At 32.2% G+C, this 9,850-nt stretch overlaps 1 pseudogene; it reads left to right on the top strand.

Annotated features, from left to right (window-relative positions):
- The first annotated feature begins 8,305 nt into the window (after window positions 1-8,305).
- On the top strand, window positions 8,306-9,265 carry LOC130457001 (vomeronasal type-1 receptor 1-like; annotated as a pseudogene).
- The last annotated feature ends 585 nt before the right edge of the window (window positions 9,266-9,850 follow it).

Below are 9,850 nucleotides of genomic sequence, written 5' to 3' on the forward strand. Positions count from 1 at the left end.
TCCACCATTCCACTATCAATAGGTCCTTCCTTTGTTTTGGGGTTTGTTTGTTTTTACTTCTGTAAAGAAGGCTGACAAAAACATTTGGGTATGCTCTGTTGAAAGATTGGTAAATAAAAGAATATGAGGAGTTTAAAAAAATAAGAAAACAAACAGAGGAAGAAGTAAACAACTTAATGATCCCATCACACCTTCCTTTATCTGACTTAGAACTTCTCACAAACCAGATTGTCAATTAACAAAACATATACACGCTTTACAAACAAGAACATCAGAGTTGCATGAAATGGGTTTGATACAAAAAAACAGCATCCCTGGATTACAATTTCCCACAATATCAAACCAGGAGATAAAATATACATAAAAATTTTCCATAGAAAATTGGCTATAGACATAAAATGGACTGGTCCACATGAAGTTTTGCTTACTACCCAACATCTATAAAAATTTCTGGGAAAGACTAAAGGTTCCACTGTTCTCACATAAAAATAGAAAAATCCAACATCACTGTAACAGACATAACAGAAGAAGATAATTAGACAAAAGGTAGTACGGAGAAATGAAAACAAACACTGATTAACATCAAAAAATACTCCGCAAAGAAACAATAGTAACACATAATGTTTGAAACAGAGACATCCCAGAAGTCAAGCATACCAGAGTGATGAGAAGAAGACAAATTTCTAGTTCAGAGGTTTTTAAAGCATCCTAGAGGAATAGATTTTAAAGCATCCCAGAGGAAAAGCATCAAGAAAAGCTGCTAGTGAAAAGAAACAAAGAAAAAAAGCTGAAATGGACAGCTAAGACTGAAGTTTGTAAATTTGTTTAATAAAAAGAGGACAGATGGAAAGCAGAACTTATATGTAAGATAGAGTGTGGTGAAATCATGAAACAAAATTAATTTCACATATTTGGGAAATAGCATGCAACACTATATAATGTGGAAGAAAGAAGAGATCTATCAGTCAACATGAGAAGTGGAAATCTGAATAAACTTGATAAGTATTCGTTCCACACAACAGTATTAGAGGCAAAACACAAAATCACAAACTGGCATATATTGGGAGATCTCATGTAAATAAAAGAGTGTCTGAAATGATATTTATACAAATTATAAATATGCATATAGTTAGTTCCATAAGATCTTGGGCAAATAGAAAGATCAACAGATATTTCTATTTGACTGACATCAAGATTAGGGAACTATGTATATTATTGTATTATATGTAAATAATCTCTATAAAATATATGCTATATTTAGGTTAGTAACAGTGATAGAGTCTGTAAATATTTAGTATAGCATGTATATATGTTGTACATAAAATTAGATTATAGACTAGGCTAGGGATTTAGAAAATAGTTATAATTAATAAGGAATAGAACAAGAGTAAGTTAAGTTAAGCCTAGCATAGACAGTTATACTCAGGAATAGACTTGAGCTTCATTTGCAGAGAGTAAAGTTTAAATTGTATAAGTTTAACTTAGCAAGAGTAAGTAGTATTATCATTAAGCTTCAAATTTCTTTGTAATGGTTTTGTTCATACATTTATTGTACTGAATTTATTGTAAAACCCTAAAACTTCCCTTACCCAAATTTTCTTGCACTAAACAACCTTAATATCAAACGATCATAAATACAATTGCCTGTAACTGATACTATGTGGTCCATGTTACAAGTTAGTGACTTCACCAATCATTATCAGTCTATTCCTGTGACTGAGATTATTCAGAATTACTTTGTATTCACATTGAAAGGAATTCACCATATATGGAACATTCATCCAGCACTACTTAAATTCTCCCTTTTCTTTCCATATTATCATGAATAGAGGATTCAAAAGGGCTTCCTTTCTTATGAGAATAGACATACACAACTATACTAATGATATGTTGAATAGTTTGGATAAAACAGAGGCCCTATATCAAAAGGTAACCCATATTATTGATAAGACATCAGAACTCATACTGATAACTGATCCTCCAGTTTGCTCAGTAAAATGTGTGGGAATAGGATGGATTGGCCAAGCACAGCTCAGAATAATCTGTTGACCCTTCCTCCACAATTGTCTTAGGAGCAAAAGAACTTGAGTTCCAATCCTGCTTCTGATGATTCTTACTAGTGTGACCTTAGGCATATCACTTATCTTCATTTACTCTTAGTTTTTTCATCTCTAAAATGAAGGGGTTTGACTGCAATAGATTTAAAATATTGTCCAATTTTATTTCTTTTGTCCCTGTCATAGAGGATGTATATTTATCAGAAAGATCAGAACTAGGGATGAATAGTTTTCTCATCATTCTTTTAGGAATACAATTTTTCCTCATTTGATGTAAATGGATAATAATTGACAGCACAATATCTCCCAAGAGTAAGAAAAGTGAGAAATGGTTGTGTCTCTTCTTTCCTATCAACTTCATTTTCCCTAGTTAAAATCAAACTCTTCAGTTAAGGTATTTAAGCCTCAAAACTCATTTCTCACACAGCAATTTTCCATTTGAAATGCATAATTGCAATTAATTGTGATAGAGATGATTTTCACATATTAGATGCATTTGTTATTGTTGGGAACAGGTTGGAAATTCCCAATGCTGACAGTGTCAAAGCTTTTGCAGGTGATGATAATCACAGACCTATTAAAAGATGAACTCATAGAGTTCACTTCTATATGATTTGGCACCCAGACCTAGACTGCGGGAGACCTCACTATGAGAGCACTAAGGTTCTTATATCTTGAGTGCTAGCTGTTCCTGTCTACACCACTGGCTGTTGTTGTCTACCACGAATACCAAGGAGTCCACAAGGATTCAGTAAGTGGTTCTTAATTCCTGGGCTCTGAGATAGAGAAAGAATAGGGAAGAGTTCCTTAAGAATCTCATTTTATTCTGTTCTTTTCACTGCTATACAGATGTTTTTATATAATAAATACATTCTTTTTCTTTTCTAATGTTTCCATTTCCCACATTTTCTCCCATATGTAAATACATATCATATATGAAGTTGTAATCTTTCAAAATGGAGTAAATATAATCTCAATTTCTTTTTACTCTAATATTTTAAATATATCAATAAAATGTATTTTAAAATAATTTATATATATATGCATATATGTGTGTATTCATGTTTTCTATATTATTTTTTCACTTTTTTAATCTTTTTTAAACTCTCTATATTTGGGTGTATCTTTAAATGTTTCCCCACTTTTTTCCCAAAGAGTAATTATTATCTCTTCAAATCTATATCTCTTTTAGGCTAAAAAAATATTTTTTTTCACTTTTCCCCATCAAAACAGTCTCTCCCCTGCAAATTAACACTTAGAATTTTTCAATTTTTCTTCTTCTGTTTCTTTTTCTTTGTTTTCTTCAACTATTTCCTTCTATTTTAAAGTTTTTCTCTGTGTTTCCACTCCTTTTCCTGATGCTGCCACACTCCTTGTCTAATGCCAGGAAATATTACTATTACTATGTTGACTTCCTCTTATCCCCCACCCCCCACTCTTTTTCTTTATATTTTGTTTAATTCTTTTCTCCTTGTTATACTTAAGTTTAAGGATTTTTTCTTCATAATCCCCTCTCCCTCACAACAGTATTTTCAATATATCCAGTAATCAGTATAATTCTTTCATGTTCTAAATTGTGTTTGTTAACTCAGTGCATATTAAATCTATTCCATTTGACATACCTTCTAAAAGGTTTTATGCACTACTTGAAATATTGTGATATCCTATTTCAGGTCAGACTAATTTGTACTTTAAAATATTCAGTTAGCATGTAAAAAGAGAAAATTAATAGATAATTGCTTTTCCATTTAACAGGTGAAAAAAAAATACCAAGAATGGAAAAATAACTAGCCCACAATCACATCACTAGATTTCAGTAGAGGTATGAATAAAATCCAAGTTCTTTGGCTCTTAGTATAGTCCTCTTATTTTACTATGCATTTCTAAGAAGTACAGATTTTTCCAAACTGTAGTTTATATTATCTAATTTACATGATAGAATTATCTTATGCAATCACTTTATGTCTCACATTAAGAGAACAGAGCATGAGACAGGAATATATTCTGATTTTCCATTGTGTTGCTGTGCTAGTTTATCTCATCTCTCTTCTTATGCTGTATTAATGATTGCCTGAATAGGAAGTTGGGAACCTCAGATTAACTCATCCAGCTGTTCTTGAAGTGTTTTAATTGTCAAATATGTTTATTCTGATGGAATTTTTCTCCCAAAATATTGCTCTTGTTCCAATTTAAAATATATATATATATATATAAAACCATTATCTTCCATCTTGGAGCCAATACTATGTATTGGTTCCAAGGCCGAAGAGTGGTACAGGCTAGGCAATGGGGATCAAGTGACTTGCCCAGGGTCACAAAGCTGAGAAATATCTGAGGACAGATTTGAACCTAGGATCTCCTGTCTCTAGGCGTGAGTCTCAATTCACTGAGCCACCCAGTTGCCCCACATTCCATAAAATATTGAAAGCTTAAAGATAATAGTTGTTCCTGTAATCTTTCATTACCATAGAAGTCAAATGTAGGCTTTCTTTAATTAATAATATCATTTTCAAGCACCTGAGCCGTGTCTTATCATTCCTTTATTCTTTAGCCTTTTTCCTTTCCTCGATTTTTTTCTTACTATTCATTTTTTTCATTGCCAAATATTACATTTTAATTAATTTTGTGAGGTTCAAGTTGAGATTTTCCTTCCAATTTTCTATGATTAAAAACAATTTTTGGTAATCTTCTGTATTAAAGAAGATAACAGGTTTTAATAAAAATTTATGCTGTCTCATTTCTCTTCAATTTTTGCCTCTTCATTTTGATTTAAAATCATTTATTTTTTCATTTTTTCTTTTTCCTTCTCACCTTTTCCTGAACATATTTTCATATCTCCTATCGAATATGCTATTTTCCTTTTCCATATTTTCCATTTGTTTCTTTAAACATGCCTTCTTATCAACATTTTACTAGTCAATACTTTGTATCTCTTATTTTCACTAACATTTTTGAATTCTTTATTTTTCCCCTTGCCATTATTTTTAATTCCCTGTATAGTTCTCGAAACAGGGTAAATGCTTTAATCACAGGGTTCAATTTAATTGAATCATTTTTACTGTCATTGTTATTCCAGTTCTTGCCTTACCTAACCTTAACAATTCACCAAATGAAACCAACCTGAAGCCACTCTATTTCCATGTTTTAACATTTCTCTTTTTCACATACTCCATTACTTCTTTTAATGACTCTTCTTTCTAGACTACTTTTCTTATTTCATTTCCCCCTTGACTATGTCTTATATTTTTGACTCATTTGCTCTCAATATTGATAACCTCACATTCCTCTACCATTCACTTTCCTCTTTTCATACTTGTAATCTTATGAGTTATAATTCTTTCCTTTTTCACTTCATTCCCTATCTTTCACCCACCAAAAAGGGCAACTATGTCTATCAGTTTATTTTGTGAATATTAACTTATTTTGCATTAAATAAAACCCTCTGTTTATCCATTTGAAATGTGTTTGGTTTTTTTTTTTCCGAGTAATTGTCTCTAAACATTCTTCTAGGCCACATTAGTACCTCTAAACACAGAAAAGCAAAGTATATCATTTTTAATTGGCATGTGTTCTGTCACACATAGTATTCTTCCACATCACAGGTAATATTGAAAGATTACAAAGAGAGAGGAATCTAATCTTCCTTTATCCTCATCTATGTACTCACCTAAAGTTCTGAGCACACTGTTCATTTAATTAACTTTCTCCTAACTCAATTCCCAATCACTTCTTATACATCTCCAAAAGTAAAGATCCCTTTAGCTTTTGTTCTTTGTCTCTTTTCCCATTTTTGACTAAATGTGCCTTCTTGCCTGTCTTCTCCCTCTGTTTTTAATGCTCCATAGTCTGGCTTCTGACTCCATCAATCATTGAAACTTGCTCTCCACAAAGTTATTAACAATCTCTTAATTGCCAAAAAAATAGAATGGTCTTTATTTTTCAGTCCTCCTCTTTCTTGATCTCTTTCCAGCCTCTGACACTATTAATCAACTACTTGATACACTTCTTTCTAGGTTTTCATGTTGCTGCTCTCTTTGGATCTTTCCCAAGGTTATGCTAATTACTCCTGGATAGGCTATTGCTGAATATTTATTCAAGTCATGCCCTTTCATTTTGGGCAGTCAATTGGTCTCTGTCCTGGACCCTACCTTTACTCTTGACCCTTTGTGTTATTCACTTATTGATTGTATCCATTTCCAGTTATTCATTTGTCATCTGTATGTAAATGATTCTCAAATCTCATTATTTAGGTCAATCCTCTCTTCTGCTCTGTAGTCTCCCATCTTAAACTCTGTATTAATAATCTCAAATTAATAAACTCTTTCTCTTCTGACACTGCTAAAATCTTGGTCATCAGCTCCTTCCTGGACTATTTCAATAGCCATCTAGTTAGTTTCCATACCTCAAATCTCTTCCCACTTCAAGTCCTTGATCTACTCATTTAACAAAGCAATCTTACATAGTGTAAGTCTGACCAAGTCACTCCCCTACTCAATAAAGTTCAGTAGATTTCTATCACCAGGGTTTTTAATACTTTTCATAATCTATTTGACCAAACCTTTCTAGTATTCTTATAACTTATAACTGTCTTCCCTAGGCACTCTCTGGTCCAGTGACACTTTTCTTTTTGTTTTGTGAATAGGATACTCCATCTTCCAACTCTGAATCTTCTCTGGCATCCAGTTTGCTTATACATTGTTTTTTTATAAGGTGTTTTCTATTAGATCATAAAATGCTTGAGAATATGGATTATATTTTGATTTTTCTAAATCCATAAGATATATCACTTTGGAGGCATTTGAAAATGATTATAGATGGAATAACTAGATTAAAAAATTAATGTCAAAAATTCTATTATTCTAATGACTACTTAGCACGATAATGAATTTGAAAGACTTTCTGGGAAGTAGTAACATTACAGTACTTTTCAAAATTTTAAATAATATTTAAAAAAGTCAGACAATATCATTTCAAAGAATGAATGAGGATATGAAATTGAGTTTTATATCAAGTGCTGATACATGGAGATATTTTTATCACCAATTATATATATAAAATTATAATTTTTTGTGCTGAATTTTTGCAAAACATAATAAAGAAATGGATTAGAATAGGATAGTCACTACATATACCTAATTTTCAATAAAACTAAACTAAATAAAAATAATAAAATTAAACTTGATCTTTCCAATTTAATGCACCCTCATATTTTATTGAGTTCCACAATAAACATTGCTCTCAACTTTTCTGAGAGAAAATTATGATCATATATATAAAACCACTATCATCACCAAAAACACACAAGTGACATCATAGAAGGATTTCAGGATAGTCTGGTGGAAATAAAAATCCTGATGAAAGCATTTGATATATGAAAGTATTACAAGGTAATTATGTCCACAATAAAGATAGGCACAATTAACCAATTGGAGGACCTCATGTAGAGAGAAAAAACAATTGTGAGCAAATTGGAAGTCCAGAAAGAAATTAAAATTTAGTAACTTTTTTTTCCCTGTGGCGAGGCTCTGTGTCATAACCTTGCAAAGTATTATCACTATGGGCTTTGATTTTTTTTTTGTCAAGGGAATCTTTGATTTTTTTTTTAAACCCTTACCTGCCATCTTGGAATCAATACTGTTTATTATTTCCAAGGGAGAAAATTGTTAGGGCTAGGCAAATGGGGTCAAGTGACTTGCCCAGGGTCACACACTTGGAAAGTTTCTGAGGCCAGATTTGAACCTAGGACCTCACATCTATAGGCTTGGCTCTCAATCCACTGAGATACCCAGTTTTCTCCCCTTGATGTGTTATAAATGTTAAATAGTATGCAACTATTACCTGCGGAAGTCAGTGGATTCCAACAGATATGAAATGTATTTTTCCAGAAGAAAAATTAAAGTAGAATCGTGTATTGAAAAGAAAAAAGACATGCACTACTCTGTTCTTCTGGTAACATTTATCAAGTAAATTTATTACATTATATTTCAGATTTCTAATTTACAAAGAGAGGGAATCATAATACCTTGTAATTGTTTTATTATCTATATATAGATCTATGGTCTTATTAACCATCGACATGGAATTCAATCAATTTTCAATATTCAAACAGCTGGAAGAAATGGGACATAAAAGGATGTTTGTGAAAGTCATGCAAACTCATTACTTTCATTTTTAGGTTGTCTATTTCTTCCCCTTTTTAGGCTCTTCAATTCTTTGGGGTATCAGATTTACTGACTCCTAGAAGACAAATGATATCTAGTGAGATGATCTTTGGTGTGGCCTTCTTTTTACAATGTGTCATTGGTATTGTAGGGAATTCATTGCTGCTTGTCCTTTATGTTTGTATCGCCTTCAAAAATCCTCAAGAAAAGAAGCCCATTGATTAGATTCTTGCTCATTTGACTGTGGCCAATATGGCAACACTTTTTACCAGAGGCATTCCAGAAATAATGTTTTGTTTTGGGATGAGAAATGTTTTGAATGATTTGGGGTGTAAAGTAGTCTTCTACATTTATAGAATTTCACGGGGATTTTCTGTATGCACAACAAGTCTTCTGAGCATGTTCCAGGCCATCATCATCAGTCCCAACAACTCTGTGTGGGCAAGGATCAAAGTCAAAGCCCCCAAATACATTTTACATTGTTTCCTCTTTTTCTGTGTAACAAATGCATTGATCTATATCAGGGTCATTGAACTCAGTGAAGCAATAAAAAATGACAATATTTCCAGGTATGAGTATATGTCACATATTTTCGTGGTAAGATCATTAAATGAGAACAAAGCTACAGCTGCATTTTTGTTTGGTATGACTCTTCATGACTTTATCTTTCATTTGCTTATGGCATTGTCCAGTACCCACATGGTGCTTCTCCTCTATAGACATAGAAAGCAAGTGCAGCACATTTATAGCAATAGCCATTCCTCTAGATCCTTCCCTGAAATCAAGGCCACTCAGACCATTCTCTTGCTTGTGAGCTGTTTTGTTTTATTCTACTGGATCAACAACTGTTGCACCTTATATGTGACATATAGTGTTGAAAATGAAGTTGAAGTGGAAACAATTGGAGCCTTTTTTGGTGGATGTTACCCTGCCCTCTCTCCCTTATTGCTGATTGGCAGTGATAGTCGTATTGGAAAACTTCATTTTATACCTGGGAAGGAGAAGAGGCATCACAAGGATTTCATGAATGGTTTAGTCAATTATTGATTCTAATCTCCCCTCAATACTTCATGTGTTATGGTTTTCCAGTCAAAGAAAAAAATACAGATTATAAACATGGAATTTTATAAAACCATATTTGAAAGAATTTATTATCTCATATCTGCATTGGAAATGAAGTATCTTTCTCTTTCACCCCTCAGTGTGAAAATGATCATCATGAGGGCTCAGGCTCCTTTCAGTTTACTCTTACTAGATAACTCATCTTGGTAAGTTATATCACCATTATATGCCAAAATTTCCTCCTTTGTGAAATGAAAGTCTTTAACTAGAAATATGATATCACTTCTACAGAGGCTACATGATATTTTGCTAAGAACATATGAATTTATTAAGTCCTAAGTGTAGTTCCTGGTTTTTGTGAATAACATAAAATAGTATAATATGCAATAAAATGATCAACAAATGCAAGTTATATTGTTAAATGATAGGGAAAAAAAAGAAAGACAAAAATGTCATTTCTGAACCAAAGAAGCTCACATTTTAATGGCTAAAAAGACATTGAAGCAAATATAGAATTATGTACAATAAATAGTGTAAATATCACATAAACTTAATAGGAATATTTTCATG

This window comes from Monodelphis domestica, chromosome 2, assembly GCF_027887165.1.
Source record: "Monodelphis domestica isolate mMonDom1 chromosome 2, mMonDom1.pri, whole genome shotgun sequence".
Lineage (NCBI taxonomy): Eukaryota > Metazoa > Chordata > Mammalia > Didelphimorphia > Didelphidae > Monodelphis > Monodelphis domestica.